Genomic DNA, 23,094 nt, shown 5'->3' on the forward strand with positions numbered 1-23,094 from the left:
ACACTGGTGTTCATGAAAGATGCTAATTAAACTACTCTTGACCCATCTTAGGAGTGTTTCAATTATCCCTAATTTTACTTTTAAAAGCCCAATAAGCCGCAGGCTTGTATCAAGAAACACATCAATTTCAGCTCTTCATTCCTTTCTTCTTTTGGCTCTTCATTCCATCCCCACCTGAATCCCACTGTATGCCAATACAAATTGGTATAAATGCCAGCCAGGGACATGAAGATCCAAGACATATCTGAAGACACCAGCTGGCAATTATGGGCAGTGTATGATCCATGCAAGCAATTAAGTATCTCTCTGGTTATGCTGGATCCAACCATTAATTTTTCAGTCTAATAATTTCCCTTCTTTTCATTCTTTCCAGTAATTTAGTGTATTAATACAGCTTACACATTCCCTGCTTTCACCCCTCAATGTGGGACATTGTCTTGCTAACAGTACTGATGGGTACAGCATGGACAGTTCCAATGATGTTCAACTACATATATACATTTATGTATGTTTTTCAGGATGAAAATAAGGTGTTTAAAATTTATTTCAACCCGTGGATACAAATTTTTACAGAGTAACCACATACTGTAAAACAACAAGTCTCTTAAAACTTGTGTTCTGGAGACCAGAGTGTGAGAGGAGTTGTCAGAAAGCAGCTGCAGCATCCCATCACCAATGAATCTGGATGTCATTGACTCAGGGGTCATCTTGTCAGCATTACCAGATGGCCTTTGCCTTGTTAAGGCTTGCTGACAGCCAGAGCAGCAGCAGCTCCCGTGGGAGGACCAGTGGCCACAGTCAGCCCAGGTCCCACTGGGCCTCATTCCAGGCAGCATTCCCAGCAGCTCTGAACTGAGGGCATATTCTTAAATGCTGTCTGGAGACATGAACTTAACACAAGCACCTGCTTCCTCAGCAGAGGCCTGGATCTTGTATCAATACTAGGAGAGATTGAATCTGATTTATTAAGCTTTCTGTGTTCTGCGTTTAGTCCACCTATTTAAATTTGTAAATTCACTGCTGTTTCTTGAGCAACCAAGCTTGTTTCCTTTACAAACTTACCAGAAGTGTAAAAAGGCTACACCAAGTCTACTTAGCATCTCCCCTGACAAAACCATGAGCACCTCTAAACCAGCACACACAGCCTTGCCACCTGGCTGCTCCCTGTGCTGAAGTGGAGCCAAATCTCCTGTACAAGCACATGTTCTAGTGCTGAGCCTCTTTTGGAGAACAAGGGAACAATTCAGAGAGAAGAGTGTAGCTACAAGCAGTTTTGGTAACTTTGGGGTGTTTTGGGCTTGCCCACAACCTTCTCTCAGGTTTGGAGAAGACCTCGGATAAGAGATCAGTCAAGAGATCAGTCTCCAGAACTGCAGTTGTCTTCTGCCTTGTCAGGCAGTTTTGCTTTTTCTCCTTTCCTTCCTCACAGGATTAACTCATGACTGATACAAAAGCAACAGGAACAAACTGTCCCTTTGAAAACTTTACTGTGCAAAACCTGCTTATATTTCCAAACGTGCTTTTATGCAAATTATGGGGTGATTTGCCATTGTAGCAATTCCACATTTGTGTATGGTGTGGTCCCATCACAAGCTTGTGCACAATACAATGCTGTGAGAGGTCAGAGGATAATGTGTGATCTCTACAGTAGAGACCCAACAGTGTCCTGCAGCTGCAAGGCAAGGACTCCATCCCTGCCTGGGCTGTTAGACATCACCTCAGATTGTCCTGAGCCAAAAACGATGTCTCCTGGTGACAACTGCATTCCTGCAGATCTTCTCTGCTAAGAAATGTCTTTGAATGTCTCACAAAGCAGGGCTACAGTGAAGACACAACTCAAATCACACTAATGACTGCTGAGAGTCCTCATTCTTTCTCCTGGAAAGAAAAAGCTTTAAAGTTTAAGGCTTCAGTCTTGGGGTTCATTAGCAGTGCTCTTAACATGAAATTAAAATAAAACTGCTCTATGAAAGACACTAAAAATTAGATATAACAATTGTTTTGGCAAATCTTAGTGATGGAAAAACTAATGTACAAAAAAGTCTGTGCAACTACTGGACTGAAACACGGGTACTGTTTTAAGTTCAGACCATCTCCAAAGCATTCCTGTTTGTGGAAAGAGATGTTCACAAAGGAATGGTGGGAAGAGCAAAGAAATGCATTTGGCAGGATTTATTTACCCCCACATTTAAATTGCTAGAGTGAACTAAGGGCCAAGTGGTCATCTTATTAGTTTGATACATGCTCTGCTATCATGAGTAAGATGGTTTTTAATACAAGTAAGGCCTGCCCAATCCACATTTGAGATGCTATAATGAGATAACATAGACTGTTTTGCTACATGGTCATATATGTGAGATGCAGACTCGAGATCTGTAAGACAGCTCATGAAATGAGGTCTTTCAACCAAACAAATAATGACTTCTCTAATAAGAGGGTATATTACTTTGAATTCATAGCAAAGTAAGTATTTTGTAGCTCATTTTAGACTAGGGGATAATTTTCATTTTTAGATACTCTCTATTTGGTTTTCATCATTTCAAGGGAGTATGTTCAGAAATACTTTCAAAGGGCAAAAGTAAGGAAAGAAGCTGGCACTTGAATGTTTCTCTACACACCTGTATGATAATTTAGAGAAGTGAGAGGCAAATACCTCTTCAGGTAACAGTGAATTTGAGGAAAATAACCAAGGATCACAATATAGCCAGACGGAGAAATATATATTAAAATGGTCATCACTTTGACTAGGTTAGAAAGAAATGGAATAACATGTTTATGTTTTCAAAAGAAGCATTTTTGCCTTCATGATTAAGAGTTATCTTCAATTTGATTTTCCTGTCCGACATCCGGCAGCATTTTAACTGTATATGTCCTGCATAAAAACACTGTCACGGGAAATACCTGGTAATTTTTGCGAACTGAGAGTTGAATTTTTGGTTTGGATTTTTTAAAGAATGGCTATAAATGTTTCCATGTGTTGACATGTCCCTGCTAGCAGTTAACTGTATCTTACTGCTTCACTGAGCACTGGAGGCTGGCTGGGGAGCTCTGCCATCACCAGAATGGGCAGCTCAGTGAGGAACACTGCTTGCCTGCTCACCTGCCCTCGGCAGACATTCCTGCTCATCAGCTCCATGTGTTTTCAGCTGCAAAATGCAGGAGTGCCAGTGCCAAACCCAAGGCAGCATCTTTCCAGGAGCTCTGAAAGTGCAGACCACAAAGCGCTGGGACCCGGGCAGCTCTGCCTGCTGGATGTCCCTCTCTGATTTGATAAAGCCAAGGAGCAGCAGGGAAGAGAAGGAGAGAAAGAAGTGGGAAAGAAGAGAGGCTAGACAGAAAAAAGGGGATGTGATGCAACATTCCTGAGCTGGTGCCTGGGCCATAGAGCTGAGCCTGGCCACTGGCGTGGCTGGGGAAGGAGGTGACAGTGACCTCTCCTGCTGCTGAGCTCCATCGAGGTGCCTGACCAGGGCTTGGATGGATGAACATCCACTGGTTAGGGCTGACCCTCCTGGTGGGTACGTGGTGAGCTCTCCCAGCCCAGCATTCCCATTATGATAAATTCTGAGCTCAGAAAATGCATGCCATGGACTGAAATGAGAGCTCCCTGCCTGATGCCAGGCACCAGCTCTTTCATGTATCACCAAAGCTTTGGATTCAGCACAAAGGACACAGGAAGCCTGATGACAACAATTCAAAGACTCTTCTGAGCTTTTGCCCACAGTCATCTTTTGAGCTTCAAATTATCTGTAGTTTCAAAGCTCAGTGTCTGAACTGCTGCATCCAAGAGGCGATCCGACCCTTAATGGTTATCGTGCCTTCTGTGTCCATATTGAATTAGAATCCTGTTAACACCAAAACACCTGAAGTTCCTGGGTGTTCTGAAGCTCTCACTGCTTTTCAAAAATAATCAGGAGCTTCTCCTTTCAACACTGCCTATGACTGTTCCTAATTCCCAGCTCTTCTCCACAGGGTGTGGGCTACAGCTCTTCCCTCTCTCTCTGAACAGCAGACTGGGACTCCAACTCCATCACATGGTTTACAGGGCTAGAGGACTGAAGGACAAGACTGGGTAATTAAAACAGAGAAAGCTGATTTTGTTCCTTGCTGAGGACAAGGCATATTGGTTTTGAGCTGCTGAGTTTCAAACAGCACTGGCAGCAAACTCAGCTAATGCTGACATGTCCAAAGGGGTACAGTGGTGCTGCCAAGTATCCTCCTCAAACAACTCCAGCCATGGACCAGCATTGAGGTGACTGCACAGTGAAAGCCCACATACATTCCCCCAGACCATTCTCACCATCTTTCTAGCTCCATTCTCCATCTGGTGCAAAGTCTGCAGCAGGTCTTATGCATGCTGGAGGGTGAAGCCAAGGCCCAGTGAAGGCATATCCTGGGGTGGTAGGGACAGGAAGCCCTTAGGCCAGTTCTCTCCATGCCATGGACCCAGCATTTGGCCTCAGCAGAGCAGAAACATTGCCTCTCTAATGCAGAAATGGACCTGTGAGGGTGAGCACAGGAACTGTTTGGGTAGGAAACTACAAAATTCAGTAGCAACTGTACAGCGAGAAAGTTTAGAAAGTGCAGAATCGACCCTGAGAAGCTTCCAAACAAGTTCGTGTGGTAATAGGAGGGAAATAAAATCTTACATCTACAAAGAGATATTTATACACCAGGGAGCAAAGTAACTCCCTCCTTGCCTGCTAACCCTCCTCACCAGCAGGCAGTTTCTTTTCCCCATGGGCAGGGATGTTTGGCCATTAGGCTTCCCATGCCCATGCTGAGGACTCTATCACCTCCCCTGCCTTCTCTCCCTCTTTGTTTCTCCCATCTCCTTGCTTTTCCTGATACATGCTATCTCCTCTTTAGGGTGTTTTTGTTGTTAACATTTCCTTCTTCTGTTCTTTTCATTTTGCTCACTTACTTCTTAATTCCTCCACAGTCTGGAAAAGCTAAAAGCACACAGTCATTTTTGCCTCCTGTATGTACTTGAGGAGCCAAAACTATGCAATGTAAATTAGCTTTAAAAGAAAATGTTATTTCATTAAGTAACGTGGCTCCCTGCCACTCAGAAATGTCCTCTTGCAACATATCCCGGTGATCTCACAGACATGAATGTTATTCACTCTAAAGACCTGCATGACATATTTGAATAATGCCTGTTAAATATTTTTTAAAGAATAAGACACCTTAAACCATATTCTGTAACTTGAAGCTGGACCAAAAAATTACTTCTGGTTTGAAATTACTTACAATTCCTTGCCAAAATGTGTGTATTTTCTTAGTTTCTTTCTACCCATGTCTTCTGTTTCAATATAAATTATTCTTCAGAATTCAGTTGGGCATATTCAGTCTTAAAACAGTTTTTCTTTGAAAGCATGAAAAGTACAAAAGACAAGGCAAGCGGTTTTTTTTAGCCTGCAGCGTACTTGAATATTCCATGGGAAGGGTAGAGAAAGGAGCAAATTACACAGGACCAAACTGCCCCTGTAGGCTGTGACTGAGGGATGGGGACTGTTGCACATATGTTCCCAGGCTTTCCATGGAAGTGATCTCGGCATCAAGCTTATCAGAGTCCAGGAACTGTTTGGACAATGGTCTCGGCCACAGGGTGTGATTTTTGGGGTTGCCCTCTGCAGATCCAGGAGTTGGACTCAATGATCCTTGTGGGTCACTTCCAACTCAGGATATTTTATTATTTTAGTTAAGCAAATATTAAATTGAGTAATAAAAAAGAGGTCTGCTGGACATTTTCTGTCTCTCTCAAGGTCTCACTGCTAAGGACTGCCAAAGGAGTTTCAAAGAGTTTCACACAGCAGCAGAGTGTAAAACCAGAGTCATCTCAGGGCCTCCCCAGTGAGTCGTCACCTGAAGAAATCATGTTCAGCTCTGCCCTGAGCTCCAGCACTGCCTCACTGTCCCACTTTCCCCACTGACCCATGGCATCCTCCAGCTCCTGGTGCAGCCACAGAGCTCCACACCTGGCCAAACCTCTGCCTGAGAGGGGCAATACACATCCATGGAGGTTTTGTGTCTCCTGGAGCACAAGGTGAGTCTAACATGAGTCTTTCTTGTACATGTCCTAAGCTGGCTCCAGCTGTGCCCCACAAGTGGACAGTCATCCCTTCACGAGGCATCACTCAACCAGCAGGGAATATGCCTATCCCTGGGGATCTGACCCTCTCATCACAGACACTTCTCCTGCAAGCCTTTCCACATGATTCAAAGAAACAAGAATCTTTATTTGTGATGATGTGATGTCTCACTGATGTATATTTAAAGGTCAGAGACATAAACTTCATCACAGAAATCAAAACAGAAAATACGGTGTTGACTCTCCTGCCCCACTTGAAAGACTTGTGTATAGTGGGAAATGTGGAATTGGTATCACCATTTTTGGAATTACCTTTAATTTTCAATGAACTAACTGCAAGCAAGTGAAGAGTTTGCATCAACACTCCCAAAGTTAGCAGAAAGATTAAGCTGGGTTCTGGATTTCTTTTGGATGAGCCATAGCAACCCTCTGGGCTATTTGTTAACTGTTTGCATCAACTGCTTACTCTTGGTGGTATGTGACTGCTCATCACAGACACATGATGATGCCACTGAGCCCCAGCCAGTGCCCAAGCAGGGCTCTTTCCAAGGACATGTGTGTATTCGTAGAAATAGGGGGATGACAGATGAGAAAACTCTTGTGGTTTGTTTTTCCATGTAAACAAAAATGCTTTTTCATAAACACAACCAAGGATGCAGGGAGCTACACTAGGAAAACAATCTTAGGAAAACTGCTCTTGGCTGCAAAGTTTATTCTCCTTCCCCAAAAACATTAATGAGTTGATACTTAGCACTCAATTCCCTGCATGCCATTAGAGCTGTACCAGAGGGGGATGTGCTCAGAGATGCACGGGACACTTCTCACAGCAATTCCAACCACCAGCTGTAGACTTCTGATTAGAGTGCAGGTTAAAGCCCCTACGTTTGAGATCCTGATTCCCCTCTGGAGTCCAACAGAGAAAGGTTTGCTCCTGCAGAGACTGCTTATGCTAGATGTCTGAAGTTTGATCACACGAACCATCTCTCACGCATCCTCAAATTCACTTTGAGCAATACCAGAGAAGAGCAATGCTTCACCCACAACCGGCTATTACCCAGGAAAATGCAGGCTGTGCATGGAAGTTTTGCAAAGCAAAAGGGCTGTAAAACATCCCAGCAACAGGACAGGGGACTCTGGGGCCTGTGGGAGAGAGAGAGAAACGTTAAATTAAATTTTAAATGGATGGTTCCTGGAGGCAGTTCCTGCAGAGCTGCAAACACTGAGTCAACGCTCTCCAAGGCTACCTCCAGACACACTTACTGGGCAACTTCATGTTAGAAAGCTGGAGAAAATCCTCTTCAGACTTTTCATCTTAAACAGGCAGAAGGATGCTGAAGACTGAGGGCTGCCCTCGCTGGAGGCAGAGATGGGGCTGGGGGCATTCCTGGGCAGATGTCCCATCTTTGTTTTCAGTGAGCATCTCTTGGCCCTTCTGCCCAGCACAGGCTGCCCTGACTGGTCAGGTCAATGATTCAATAGCCCATTTATTGCAGACATATAACAGACACTTACCACATACCCTAAATATTCTCGATAGTTGGCATTTCTGAGACTCAGGCTCCTTTTTAACACCCAAACCTCTTAGTAAAGGTTAACCTCTGTGTCGGAAGTGAAGTTTTATACTTTCCACTAACATTTTATATAGCATTTTTATTACTGATTGCAGCACAGCACTTGTGGTCTCATAGGTCCCCTTGCAATTTGCAGCCTTAAAAATAGATATTTTTTTGTTGAGGGAAGAAAATGCTTATTAGGACATTTGGGCACTTTAAGGAAAAAAAGCCCAGTGTTTGCAGCTGGCTCCATTTACTGATTAGAGTTTCATTAACCGTGGTAATAGTATTCCTGCTAGTAAATACTTGCTGGAGTATTTACTTTACAATGCTAAAACATTTCTAGAAAACAATACTCTCCTCTGTTTTCTCTTTCCAATAAAGTTACCATAAGATTACAAAGGAGTCTGATTCCAACGGATGGTTACACTGGGGTTACACACAAACATACATCCACACACACACACCCTAGGTTATCTCTATACATTCTCTCATTCACATGATTACCAACCATTATTTAAACAACTTTCTTCTTGTTTTTGTAGAAACAGGAGGTCTGCCTATATAATCAAAACATTTTCTCCCCACAGCAAGTATTCCCATTTTCTGACCTGGAGAGTCAACATATGACCCAGAACTGGAATTACCCATCTAAATTTTAAAGAGTAGTAAGGAGTAAAGATAGAAGGTTTTGCATGAGTGAAAAGAAGTGCTGGGGAATAGGAATGAGGACCCTTACAGAACAGGACAGGGACAGATGCCAGGCAGCGGTTTCCAAGTCTCCTTTTTTCCAGAAATTTTCCTTCTTTGTCCCATCTGTCTCCTCACCTCCTTGCACATCCATAGAGTCCCCAAGCACAGCCTGCTCTGCCATCATAACTCTGTTTTACATCAGTACCTTGTTATCTCAAGGCTGACTTTTAGTCCCTTTTTTTTGCATCCCTGAGAAATTTGTCTACAGTTAAAAGCCATCTGTCATCTCCTACAGACTTTTCCCTTTTGTAATTCACCTGTCACTCTCACATCTGCAAGAGATGGAGCAGAAATGAGACAAGGTCTGAATGTCTCAGAAGCTTGCCCTATAAGACAAGAAAATTATGTAAAATCATCGTATGATTTCACTGGAGAAAAGATTTAATCCTAGTTTATATGTCTCTGGCTTTCTTAGGTCTCTTTCCCGGCTAAGCTTGTGTTTATCTGCACTTTGAAAGGAGTCCCTTCCTTGGAGACAGTATCCCCCATTCACTGAAAAGCACAAAAAATTATTTACAAAGATTACTTTTTACCAGAAAGTTACCTCTGCTTGACCCTGCTTTTCCACAGATGGAGCCTTACTCAAACACTTTTTGCATTGATAACTGTATTTAATATCCATCAAGGAGGTGTTCAAAATTTGCAATGCTATCAAGGGTATCTGCAGGGATTGTTAAGTGTTTGGGGACTTAACAGTACTGAGGCTTTCAATGAATGAAAAATAAAGTGTATCAATTTTAAAATACACCAACTTACAAAGAAAGTGCTTTGTTAGGGATTTTTCTTTAAAAGTCTTGTTGAGGTTTGCACTGGCAATAAACATGCACTGATGGACTGAATTAATTTCCCTGTGTGATCAAAACACATGATGTGTTTGATAATGGAATTACAGGACACTCTGCTCTCATAAGGACGTTGCTGCAATCAAATATTCTCTTCGTAGTCTGGCACAGCTGACATATGAGCATGCACAGGAGGGAGGGAAAGGAGGAGAGTAAGGTGCATTTGCCTTGGGCTGGTAGGGGAAGCCAGTGAAGAAGCCAGTGAAGAAGGCAGCTGCAACCATGGTAATGGAATTTTGTAGAGGAAGGGTGGCCCAGTCAGATGAACAGATTGGGAAAACAGGGAAGAAGGGAGGTTTGGTGTGATTTGGCTGGCTGCACCAGCCTTGCTGCTGCCTTCACACCAGCAGCAATCCTTATTCTGAGCACATGATAACAGGCACACAGAGGAGAAGTCCAGGTCTCATTCTCACTGTGGGAAAGATGCAGCATCTGGTACAAGCAATAAAATTAAATGCAGTGACAGCAGCCTGTGTCTGTAGGAACTTAGCCAAGGTGTGCATTGTGGCACTGGGCAGCAGCTGGGCAGGAGCCAGGCTCCCAGCAGGACATCCCCAAGCCAGGAGCTGCTGGCAGATGAGTGCTCCTGCACATCAGTGTCCATCTGGCCATGGCCAAGCCAGAGAGCAAGCCCATTCTGGCAAGGCAGGGCATGACCCAGTGTTGCCTGACACTGAATAAAAAGAAATACCTTACACCAGCTGAGGTCCTGGTGTTGTCTTTCTCATTCCATTTTCCCAGATGCAAGCTGAGCTGCAAGTGCAACAGGCAGAGGGGTTATTTGGTGTCTGTGCCAGATGGATTCACCGGCAATCGGTGACCCCGGAGTGAGTCCCAGAGGAGGCAGATCTGACTGTGATCTGCAGGGCAGAGGAGCCAGTAAAGCTGTTTGGCCAGCAATGAGAGGAGCACCCAGCCTTTGGCACTGCTCTGCAGCCCTCTGCCCCATGGCAGCATCTGTGCCCAACCCCTTCCCCAGGATCATCCCTTGGCAGCACGGCATTGTGAGGTGCTGTGGTACATTAATATTTTCCTGTTGGGTTTTACTGGTAAAAATGGACAAGCCTAAAACCTTTCCACAACTTCTTAATTTACTGTTTTCAGGAAGCCTTGACACATGGAAATTAATAAGCCAAAGCACCATGCTTTGGTATTACCCACTGTAGCTGCATTCAAACATTTTCCACACTGAGACCAGACAGTGATTTTCCTCTCCCACAGATGGAGAAAAGCACACTTTCAAAAAAGCCCAAGGAATAGTGATTAAAAACAGTTTTTCAAGAACTGCAGGAACATCTAGGGTTTCCAGCCATTTTCACTTTTACCCAGTACATTGTCCTGGGAACTGTGACAGGAACGGATGGTAAGTTTTTTTCTTTGAATTTTATAGCCTATGTTCATTTACCAAGCTAAGCCAACATTAAAATGTGTATTCATCTTCCATTCATTGCACTGTGCATCACCACCTTGGGTCACGATGCTATTTTTGTCAGTTTACTATTTTTGAAAGGAGGTAGACACACGCATTTTAAAAGCCTCCTTCTCATTTAATCTCAGCCACTGACATGCCTTTGAAGATCTGGTTTTAAAGGGATGTAGAATCAGCGATCTTGACAAACATTTCAGTTTGCCCACTGCCATCCAGGGACTGTGCACACAAGTTTGCTTTTACTAACTGCAGAAATACAAGCAGAACAGACTTACAGTAGGTATATAAACAAGAAGGTCACAAGGTTAATGTTTGACTCTAATCCTAATGACTTTTTTTGAGCCACGCACAAAGCATGACACCAGAAAGAATTCACTAACAAAATAAAGATAAACAAGTACAAGAGCACAACCGTCTCCTTTGTACACCAGCTTCAGAAGTTGCACAAAAGTATTTAAAGTACAAATAAAAATACCCTAGTTTTATAACAGATGTAACTTTATCCATTCCTTTCCATTATACGTGCAATAAATTGCTCCAAGGTGCCAATAAATATCAGAGGAACTCAGTGGTTTATAAATATTTTGAAAAAAATAGAAACTATTGCTTAAATAACCATTGTATGGAGAAAATACTCTCCCACAAAATCTATTAAACTGGGTTAACGAACTAGCAAGAAAAGGTTTCAAACCTATTCCTTCAACTTCTAATTCAGAACAATTCTTTCAAGCAGAGTTTCAGACAAAAATAATGAGGAAAGTTGCTGAATATGGTCTGAATGAACAGAAATGAAGTCAACTGTTTACAGAAATGTTTGGAAGCTGTGATAAATACATTCTGCATTGTTTGGTTATGTGCAAGGTGATTCAAAATACAGAAACTATATTATGGCTGTTAGAAAAGCTTTGTCAAAATAAAGCAATATTGCTAAGGGCTCTTGAGACACAAACAACAGACCCAGACCAGTAAACAAACCCCAAAAGAAGTGCACATAGTTTACAAAAAATAAAATGGCCTCCAGCAAATCTATTCACATTTCTTTTCACAGAAAAATGTAAAACCTTATCAGAAGACTGCTTCTGTGCCCAGAATATTTGTTCTGTTTTGGGACAGTTTACTTTGGCAACTTACTCAGTTTTGCATCTGTAATTAAATGATGAAGATGAGATCTCTGGAGAGATCATAGGAAACTGCATCTTATCTGTTTGCCTTTTATTTACAGAGCTCTTCATGTTTTGGCCTCCCTAATGCATTTTTCATTAAAGGACAGCAAGCTTGACACACAACCTTCTCCCTCAGTGCACGCAGGAACTGTGATCCAGAGGCAAAGTCCAGCCATTTCTACCACCTCAACTTCTCTCTGTTAGCAGTTTGTAAGTGATTCCCACTGCTTTGGACAATAGACAGGTCTCCCAGTGCTGCCTTGCTCCATGATGCTCCATTCAAGCCCAATTTTGGTTCTGCAGCAATAAGACCCCAGTGAGTCTCTTAGCTGGAATTCAATTCACATCTAATTCAATATGAGCATATATTATTTCCAGCAAGGGAGTACCCTGGTGTTCAATGTTGCCCCACTGAGGAAAAATCCTGTAGACCCTTTTCAGTGTTTTACTGCCATGAGAGATGTCTCTGCTAATCCTGCTAATCTCAGCTGAAGGATTTGCCCAGAGCAACAGATGAAGTCCCATGGAGGGGGATTTGAAATCCCATGGCAGCTGGAGATTTGGAGAGTTGGATAGCTCTCAAATGCTGATCAGGGAGTCACCATGAACCCTATGTTGATGGTGGCATTGCCTTCTCCAGGGTACTCTTAGTCCCAGAGGGACAGTTCACTTGGTGACACTTCCCAGGAGGCAGAGGCAGAACCCTGCTGGCATGGGCCATGCTATAGCAAGGCAACAGCAGAACCCTTCAGTTCCATCAGCAGATGGAGTGGGATTGAGCTCTTCTAACATCTGAAAGGTCAGGGCTCAGTCTGCTGGGTTCATCTTGGCTACCTCTGTGGACAGTGCATGGGAGGACTCCAAGACAGTGGAGTAACCATCTGCTGGAGTCACCAGTCTCCCTCCCCTGGAATGCATGGATAACCAGCTCCAGATTAGTCACGAGGTGGATGACTGTTTCTGGATGTGCAGTACTGAGCCGCTCCCACACGCTTCATTCCATCCAAAATACCCCCCTAGAAGGACCAGTTTCTCTAGTGAGTGATAAAGACAATCTGGGATACCTAAATCAGCTCTAAACTCCAAAATGGCACTTACTAAAACTAAATAAGGTGAATCCCACCATTACTGATTTGCCACGCAGACGTTCTTGGGAAACCACCACGCAGTGCCTCTGCACAGGCACCATGAGGAGGGTCTCATGGTCCTGCACCAGAGAGAAAGAACTGCTCTGCAACCGTCTTGTCCAAAGGCTGGTGTGGAGTGACTATGAGAAAACAGGAGACTGTGATGGCTCTCAAGCCAGAGCCATTTCTGAATAAACCCCTCAGGCCCACACAAGCTATGAGTTTGGACTTCACCCAGTTTATTGGCATCACTGGAGGTTGATGTGAAGGCTTAGGCTGTGAAGAGAGGAGTGGTTTGATTTCTTATCCACCTACATCAGCTTGTGGTTGTGTGCAACGCTTTATAACAGCAGTACTGTAAATTATCTTCCAGCCAGGAGTCTTTGCCCAGAAGACTATTATTTTCCCTCTGTCACTATTTCAGCTTTCCCACTGCTGTTATTCTTTCAAGGAGACTTTAAAATGTTCATATTTTCTGATCAGCAGCATGGAAATGTCTCAACATGAAATGCAACCTTCAAGAGGAACCATCATCCCAAGTTGCAGAGAGATATGAAGTACCCCTGCTGGGATGCAGTGGTGGGGAATCTGTTAGCAATAACAACTGCAACAGCAGGCCCATAAAACATGCTTACCAGAGCCAGGATTCCCTGAAACACCAACCAGCTGCCCACAGATGGATGCGCATTTCAGAGAATCAATGATCTTTAGAAAGACCTCCCTGTTGGTGGTGACCCCCTTGGTGAGGGGATGAGCACGGGGGAGAAAGTTTAGCTTTACATGGGAAATTTAAAGAGCTGTTGCATTTTCTCCCTTCTGCCCCTGCCCACTGCAGCCACCAGCACAGTGCAGGCAGCACACTCCCACCAGCCTCCCCTGCTCAGGGGATGGTGGCTGTCACTGTCACCAGCCTTGGTGGAGCTACAGAGAGGTGTCCATCTGGCCAATACCAATGGGTCCTGAACACCCAAACTGCACTTCAAGTGCCTCTAAAGTCCCAGTGAGCAAAACCCCTTCCTGCCCTGGGAGCACTGCTCAGTGTCCATGCCTTTGCTCTTACAGTAAGGCATTCTGGCAGGAAAACATTAACACAAATCCCAGAGTAAAAACGCCATAGAAAAGTAGCAAAAAGTAAGTAATTTCTGTTCTTCTGTACACAAATTTTTCCAAATTCCTAAGCATTAATGCTCTGAGACAGGCAGAGATATGTTTGAAAACTAACTCCTCATTAGGGATGGGAATTGAATAGCTCAAACATTCTTGTGACAAGGCAAAAAAAAAAAAAAAAAAGGGTTTGTCTCCTTGCCATCATCAGCTAGGATGTGTTAAGAATTTGCTTCCATAATGAAGAAAACTTGGCTGAAGCATTTTCAGCCCGTAGAATAAGTTAACTGGTTTTAAAACAAAATATAAACTTATAGCACAACTGACAGAGAAGCTGTGTCAGAGTGGCTTCAATTTAAAACTGAGCAAGTATCACCAGTATTCCCTCTGGATTCAAAGTGATACTGCTTCAGTCATATTCTTGGCTCCTTCTGTCCTCCTGTGAGTTCCCTCCACCACACAACTGTGGAAATCTGATTTTAAACCTGTGCACTCAGATCTTTCCAAGTATGATAAATTTTGTATGAAATGAGAAACTCCTAGAGGTGCCAGGAGATGGTGTTTCAAGGCTCTTTAGCAAGAGGCAACCAAGTAAGACAGGAGAGGTCTCTGCACATTGGGGGAAAAAAAAGGACCAAGACACAAGATTTTCTAGTTTGTCTTTCAAATGATGAAGTGCAATGTAAACTTTATAGCCAGCCAACGTATCTTGTAACTGCATAAAAAGTTCTGAGAATACAAAAACTATATGTAGGTAGGCTAGAAATGCAGATTTTAAACATTTGCTAAAACGCTTCAATCCTCTTGAGCTGCTACTCTGTTTCTCTCTAAATAGTTATCTTTTCCTGGCTGCTTGCAGATCTCAGGAGCATCTTTCATTGGCCTGAGCTGGATAAGGGACTCTACTGCATCAGCAAATACAGCACAAAGAGACAGGACAGCACGTTAGTCCACTCAGTGAATGTGCTGTTATTCAGACATAAACCAGAAAGGTCTTTGCCACTACTTATGTTGTGACACAGAGGTTCTGACTTGAATTTTAGTGGACTAAGTGGCTGGAAAAGCCCAGGCATTGGTGTGGCCAAAGCCTTGGCACCCTATGTAGGCTGGGAAAGGACTAGTGGTGTCCTGAAAAGAGCACCTCCTGGTTGCACCTGGCTCAAAAACATCTAAGACTAATTTCACTAAACAAACCCTCTGGTTAGCCCCACACACCCACTTATTTTGCCCAATTTTAAACAGACTGAAATTGACAAATATTTTCCAGAGCTCTGACCTTTCCCAGTCTGCCCATCTCTTGCTTCTCCTCTAATTAACAAGGGTTTTCTCCGGAAGGATCTATTACACATCTATTCTAAGCAAAAACTAAACATACAGAGGCTATTCCCATTCGGAGCCTACCCCAGGGAGGGACCCATGAGATCTCTGATGATAAACAGCAACCTGCAATCTGCTCCCATTTCCCCAAGGTTGACAGCAAAATGGAGAGTTTGCTCCTCTTGTAAACTCTTCACATGCTGCCAAGGCAGGACATAAACCTCAGTAACCAGCCCAGCAGCCTCAGAGAGCACAGAAACAAAAATGCAAAGGGAAGGTTCATTTTTTCCCAGTGATGTAAAAAAGCCTTTATATCCTGCTTCATAATGTGGCTGGGAATGCTGGAAGCTCCTAAGAGGATGAAGACTTTTCTTCACCTTAGAAGAGAGACTGCAGATCAGTTTGTCACAGGCTCTGGGTTCCTGATTTAAAACATGCAGCAAAGTCAGCTTTGGGTGTTTTCCTGAATGTACTGTCCATTCCCATTTCTCCTTCCCACTCTGGTACCGTATTGCACTGCCCCAGACTCTGTGCCAGCTCCACTCTTCCTGTGGTAAGAACAAATACAGATTAAGGAGATAATCCATCACTTAAAAAATATTTTAAATTTTTTTTTTTTTACTTTTTAAATCTGTATTTGCTTTTAAATGGCTTCACAGTGTAGCCTCCAAAGGGGTGAGCCAGCATGGGTGGGGAGATTCACAGGGCAGGACTGAGTGTACAGGATGAGGGCAAGAGGTAGAGGTGATGCAGAGAGCATTTCCACCCAACACGGGTGACAGTGAAACCTAATCATCTCTACAACACAGCTTGTGTATGGGAAGTGGAAGGATGTCAGCATTGTCAGGAGCTCCCTATTGCATGGCTGGGCTTGATGAGCACAAGCTCTACAGTGGAGTGACAAATCCAGCATGCATGGAAAGGGACAAAAAGCTCATAACCTGTGTTGTACCTCCATCACCTACTCCTTAGCCAGCCTTTCGCAGGTGACATTGGACTGCCCTCAACACCTGTGTTCCCGTAGGACCATCTAGATGCATCATGGCAGAGCAGAGCCATTAACCACTTTGAAAAGTGGGTTGGGATCAATTCCAGGACAAAATGCTCAGAGCAGGAGAATTGGACATTGCTTTCACTCTTTTTCTGCAGTACAAATGCACTAGTCAATAGTCAGAAAGGGGTCCCAAGGCATAAAACTGTGTGAAGCTCAAAATCAGGGTCCACAAACAGGTCACACAGCAGCAAATGGATCCAATGTTTGCTGGTGATCTGAGCACAGTGCTAGAAGAGCAACCAGGAATTAGTTATCAGAGCAATGGATACTCCAGATACTGCCAACAAAAGGATTCAGCCTGAAAGCCACTGGTACCATTATTCATGTTAAGTTATTTCACAAACCATGGTGTTTCCAGAAAACCTGATACAGGGCAAAGCAGATAAGAAGGTGAAGAAGGTTTCCAGAGGTGATCCAAGAAAGCATGTGAAAAATGTCTGCATGAAAAAAAAGCACATGGGAAAGGGCACAGTGTGTAACAGTACTGAGGGGAGAAATTACAATGGTGAAGAGATTTTTTGAGCTTCAACTTTACAAGGTTTACAAGTTAAAAGGATATGTGTTGGCTGCTGATACACTCCCTCAAGCATTGAGAGCTGCCTGCCAAAGCACCTCCTAAATGTCATGATCTGACAAAGTCCTGTCAGCTCACAGACAAAATGCATCAGGATTCCCGTGTGACTGCTGTGAATGAGATGCTGTAGAAAATGTCTGTAGCCAAGGGAGGCCAAGGCAGCATATCCCTAAGCTCTGCCAGGAAAGCCAGGCAAAGTCTCAGTGCTAGGTGGGTTTTGTTTAAAGACATGGTGACCACATCACCAATAGAGAGCAAAGCTTTGCAGAGGGTACAAGGAAGCCAGATAGTGATTAAAATACCTCAGAAAAGAGCTATCACTGAAAAACTCTTGTACTGTGCAGTGGAATTAGGGAAGACACTACACTTTACTGCAGTTGTCAAAAAATATGGGCCAAGTCAAGCCCATGAGTGATGCAAGGAAGTTGTTCATCTGCAGCCATGTAGACACAGAAAGAAAGGTAAATGCTCCTTGCTGTCCTGAGCTGTCCATGCTAACAGAAGCTGCATCTAAACAGAGCATTATGGATATCCTTCACTTAGGCCTTTCTTCACTTACAACATGCCAGAGAAGAAAACACCAGTTAGTGAAGTGGATCCAGGCCATTTCTGATAAGCTTGTTTCATTCCAAAGCAAGAAATAGCTGTCACCTTGAATTCTCAACCAGAATTAACCAAATACATAAATAAAATTTTTCTGGTACTTTCCAAGAGCAGGCCTCAATATTTCTTACAAGCACTACTCCATCCCATAGTCCCTCTGTGATGTATTGCACATGTGGGAGACAGAGCTCCAGAAGGGTAAATGAATTGCATAAAGCCTGTGGCAGTATTGGTAAGCAAGACAAGATACGATTTCTGCATCCTACTTATAAAAAGGAAGTCATTTGTCTTCCTTAACAGGAGATGTCCACTTTCTTTTTTCAATCTATATATCAATAGATGCTTATTCTCTCTAGAGATTGCAGTTTTTGCTCACTGTGGCAAGTAAAAGGAATAGCTTGTGTTTTTATAGCTGTTTTTATAGAATGCTTAAGCATACCACATAAATTACTTCATAAACATCACAATATCACAACATAAACTTCATTAAGCTTTAGTAGAAGCTGTCAGCTAAATACATGATTAAGAGAATGGCAACCAGCTTACTTCTTGGCTCTCGTACCTTAGAATTTGATTACTATAAATACATACAATTGCATGAACAACCAAATATTGTACTTCAATATTTGTCTATCAAATGGATTTGAAATCCATGTAGGATGGTACAGGTTTTGTCAGAGGAAGTTATTATCTATGATAAAAGAAATTGTTGACATTAGAAATACAAACTAGAGTATTCAGAGGGGAAATTTAATAAAAACAAAACAAATGTAGAAAGGAAAAGGAAGGTTAGCAGTATGGCAAAGCAAAGCCAGATGTAGCAGTAAATATCTGCCCAGAGGCAAACCTGTACTGCTACCTATCAGAGGGGCAGCACAGCTGGTTTGTTTTTTCATTGGATAGGGTGGGTATGCAGACAACAGGCAAGTCTGCACTTAAGCTGAGAAAAAGTCAGGCTAACCTTACATTTCATACTGACAGGTATCACCTTAAAACTGAGAAAAGCCATTTTCAGGGGGCATTTGGTGTTTGGTTTTGTGTTTAAAACAAATACCTACATTTCATCTTAGCAATTGTCTTCATTGCCCAGGTGAATACGAAAGGAAGTGAGGCAGGAGCATTGAGTCACTGTGAGCTTCTCTCCAATGCCCAGTGGGCCACAGGAGATGCACCAAAGCTGTGCAACTCCTGCCCTTGGACCACCTCTGCCTGTGCAGGGCTGGACTTCTACTCCCAAGTGAAATGTCCTTTTCTCCCATTTCAACTCCTCTCACAGAAGGCAGCACATGCACCAAAAAAAAAAAAAAAAAAAAAAAAAAAAAAAAAAAAAAAAAAAAAAGCTTTGAAAACTGAAGAACAAGGAAGTGTGCATTCAGCTCAAGCACACTTCCTCAGGATGAGCAGGTTTAAGGGCAAGAAGAATTTCTCTCACTGAGAGCCAGTGGCCCCACTTGGAAAAAAACCAGAAATTTTGAATAAATTAAAAATGTCACAAAGAGGATGTTACAGCAGAATACAGACTCATACTCAGAATAAGCTGCCTCACGTTACTACCTTCCAGCTTTTTTTTTCTTATTTGGTCTTGTATCCTGAAGTTATGTCACTCTATAGTAACAACCTGCTGAGTGAGAAGGGGATTAACAACACTTGTCTCTGGTTCTTAAAGTGTTTTTGTCACTTAGCTGCCATTTCAGAGTTAAAATAGAAGTAACTATACATTTTGGACAGACCTAGTTGTTTTCCACCTTTCTTAAAATTTTTTCAGTGACAAATGTGACAGAAAGTATGTTGTGTTGTGGGAGAGAAACAGTCTTTATTATCCGAGAGATACATCTGAACTAAATTATCATGATCCAAAGTTTGGACTGGTTTTTCAGTTAACAAACTGTTTTACCATGTTCCTTAAACTATTGGAGAAATAAGTTGTCTGCCAGTGTTTCTCTACCAAGAGTTTATACTGATCATCAGCCTCAGTGCAAACAGGGCTGCATAGAGGGGCAGCAAAGCCTCCAACTGGGAGCTGGTGTCCACACCTCTGAAGTCAAAGTGGGGAGGAATTCTCATTCAAAACTGCTACCCACAAAGAATAAACACGTTAACCTCCGTAGAGGATTCTATTCCTGTGCACACAACTTATGCTGCCCCTGGAGCTCTGTCTGTAACAGGAGTTGCCAGGTTCACGATTTAAACCACATTTGCAGCAGATGCATGTGGAAATCCCTAGCCTGGTCACCATAGCATAAACTGGGGGTGCACTGGGAAGTCATATCCAGGCATGGCCCTGACATGGGTCAGGGGGCTGTGCTGCAGCATGGATGTGCCCCTGCCACAGAGAGACCTGGCTGGTCATGGCTAACAGGGACTGAACACCCAGGGAAGACCTGGAGGGGACAAGGGTGAAGGGTGGGAGTGGAAGGCACCAAAGAGACCCAAGGTGGCTGCAGGGAAAGGGGTCTGCACCCATTCACAAAAATGACTTGGGAGATCATGCTCCTCTCAGCATGATTTTCATCCTGTGTGATTGGTGCCAGGAGCAGGGCCATGCCTGGATATGACTCTGGGGATGGACAAGGACACATTTGGTGGCACCTTGCACAGCTTGATTGCAGCTAACCACTTCCAGTGTGAGCCTTGAAACCCCATTCCAGGAATGTTTTGAGTCAGAACCAAAAGGCTTTTCCAGCTCTCTATGAGTCCAGTTTCTCATGGTGATGATGTCCTTCCTGGCTCCCTGAGCTTTCATGTGGCAGCAGGACTGGGCTTTTGAGCCATAGCCAAAACCTCTGATCACACAGAAAAGAAGAGGTAGCTGGAAAGTAAAGGTGGAAATAAATTTATGGTGATACTTTCCCTCATAAAGAATCAGGACAATCTATTTTCTGCATAAATATTTGTTGCTTAAAGTACTGAGAAACTCAACTTGTACCAAAGAGAAAAAATTAACAGAAAAAACAATGAAACAAGATCCTCCAGACTGGCACAATTAGCTCTTCTGGAGAGGACTGCCTCAGCAGAGGCACATAGCCCTCTCACCTTTTCCACTCTGATTTCTCTGTGTAGGCAGTTTTTTGTGCATTGTATTCCCAGATCTGATCCCAGGCTTGAGATCTAGAGACTCTAGAGATGCTAGAAACTCATCTACAGGAAACAGACTGTTGGAGCTGTTTGCCATCATATCACTGGGAGCTTAAATTAAGCTCCTTGTCAACAGAGCAGCCCACCAGCTGGACCCAGAGCTCACCCTCGTCTTCGAGGAGCAGAGGGTGGACAGAGTGAAGTGACAGGGGTTGGCTGACGTGGTCACTCACTGAAGAAGCTGAGAAGTCATCTCATGACTTGTGAATGCTGATCCTATGCCCTTTACACAACTCAGTGGGACTTTGAATTATATGCTGTGGAGAGTCAAGATTATAAATAAAAAGGAGGGTTGCACAGATAAAGGCATTCCAGTAAGCTTACAAATATGCCTTACTTGGGGACATATTACATTACAGTTTTGGACTTGCCAAATTATCTTCTATTTATTACCAGCAGCCTTATGTCAGACTCATGTTTGAAGTTCTTAATTTGCACAACTTTTGTTCTACCTCAGAAAATTTCTTTAGCCCCTTCATCTCAATTCTCTTACCGTGCAAGATCAGAATTGACCAAGGACATCAAGAAGAACCCTGACATACCCTGACATTTCCCCAGCTGCCCAGTTGAGGAATCACTAATTCTGCAGCCTCACAATCACCTTCATAACAAGAGATTCACCTTTTCTGGCACTGCCCAGCCTCAGGCTCATGCTTCAGAGGTCGACTTTTGGCCCCAGGAAAGCACTGGCCAAGCAAACGAGAAGCTTTACATCAAGGAATTACAAGAATTACAGGAAGGACACCAAGAACAGTGTAACAGATGCATTCTGACGGCACAAGTAGAAAGGTTTGAATTATCCAGAAAATAGGCCAACCCTGTTCTGTTAAAGTGCACTGAGGTTCTGCTCAGGATTTCAGACGTGCGTTATGAGGAGCAGCTGCTGCTTCAGGACACATGTTTCAGTGTGGGCAGGATCAAGTCCTGAGAGTTTCCGGTGCATGTTTCAAAGAAATCAGCCTCAGCCTTAGGTATCCAAGTTGGCAGTTGTAAATATTTATTCATTAAAGAAAGTTCTTGTTTGCTCCTGTTGCAGCTTCATAGCCTTCTAAAGACTCACAAACAAGGGAAATGTATGCACAGAGAAGGGGGGGAGGAATTTCTTCCCTTTCCTTATAAGTTAAAAAAATTACAAAACCAGCTTGCCTTGTGGAAAATAAACTTGTCCAGTTTTGTGTACATGTGTTTACTGTACAAACTTTCAGTGACTCAGATGCGAAATGTGCCTCAGGTTTGTTATGTGTTTTGTTTAGTTTGCTAACTGCTCCTGAGAAAACACGGGCCACAGTTCAGGCTGATGTCTATCCCATCCAGTAGATTGCAGGGGATGCACAATAAAACCCCAATCCTGTGAGTGTTTGTGCATGCATGAATAGACCTGCATTCACTGGGCTTTTTCATGCATGTAATCATCCGCAGGATCAGGGCCTCAGGCACAGCGCAGAACTTGTGTTCCTACATTTACTTCGGGCTGGAATTTGTTGCATTATTTTGACATAAACTCTTCATCTCATTTCAGAACTCACTGCTGCATTCATGCCTGTATTCCCAACTGGGCAGGACTGATTTTAAGCAAGATCTAAGAGACTACTGATCTCCTTTTCCTTTCCTGTCTGCGTTGATCTCCGTCAGATTCAATGTGCCTCCTTTTTAATCATCTTGCTTCTCCCGCAGCTCTCTGATTAGGTCACATTTCAATTTGTGCCCGCAGAGTTGCTCCCATGTTAGTGGCTGGCAACATTACAAACACAGTTTCTTGGCATTCCTGATAGAGCCGAGTCAAAGATCCCCAGGTAACTGCAGATCGTTGGAAATTATTTCATGGGTTTGAGCTATTTCTGCTTCCTCGTGATGCATAAAAAAGACCTACAATGTGGCTGATAAAGAGCATTTTATTTGTTTGGAATTACTGGGAACTACTTGTCTCTCCTTTTGATTGCCTGGAAAAATTTATTGTGATTTCAGATGGCTTAATTGAGGCCTGAGGGTGTTGATCTTCAGCAGCAGTCCCATCTATTCTCCACATCCATCAATCATTGAGGTTAAATAGCTGTGTGTGGTACTAAGTAGTGTGGTACTAAAAAATATCTAAATAGTGTGGTACTAAATAGTGTGGTACTAAAAAATATCTCAGCATTTGGTAGCCCACAGTCCCTTGGATCATGTAGTTGATGTCATTAATTCAGTATGTGGTAGGGGATAGAGAGAAAGGAGCTCTCTGAACCCACCTGCTCTTGGTCTGGGGAGTTGCGTTGGACTCCAGAAATCACAATGATGGTGAGCAGCACCAGGCAGTTTGGGAGTTAAGCCTTGATTTGTGTTGTGATTGCATTTTTGGGCTTCTGA

General features: G+C 43.3%; 1 long non-coding RNA gene across 3 annotated transcripts; it reads left to right on the forward strand.

Moving 5' to 3' along the window:
• The first annotated feature begins 297 nt into the window (after positions 1-297).
• Positions 298-22,793, forward strand: LOC146440845 (uncharacterized). Of its 3 annotated transcripts, XR_014849695.1 has the most exons (5): positions 298-1,276; positions 5,769-6,049; positions 9,984-10,605; positions 11,894-12,044; positions 22,268-22,793. It is a non-coding gene; the product is annotated as an uncharacterized LOC146440845 (long non-coding RNA). The 3 variants fall into 3 exon arrangements; XR_014849693.1 differs by lacking the exon at positions 22,268-22,793 and having other exon boundaries at positions 11,894-15,951; XR_014849694.1 differs by lacking the exons at positions 9,984-10,605; positions 22,268-22,793 and having other exon boundaries at positions 510-1,276; positions 11,894-15,951.
• The last annotated feature ends 301 nt before the right edge of the window (positions 22,794-23,094 follow it).

Source organism: Lichenostomus cassidix, chromosome 2 (genome assembly GCF_008360975.1).
Source record: "Lichenostomus cassidix isolate B80296 chromosome 2, HeHo_3.0, whole genome shotgun sequence".
In the NCBI taxonomy this organism is placed as follows: Eukaryota; Metazoa; Chordata; class Aves; order Passeriformes; family Meliphagidae; genus Lichenostomus; species Lichenostomus cassidix.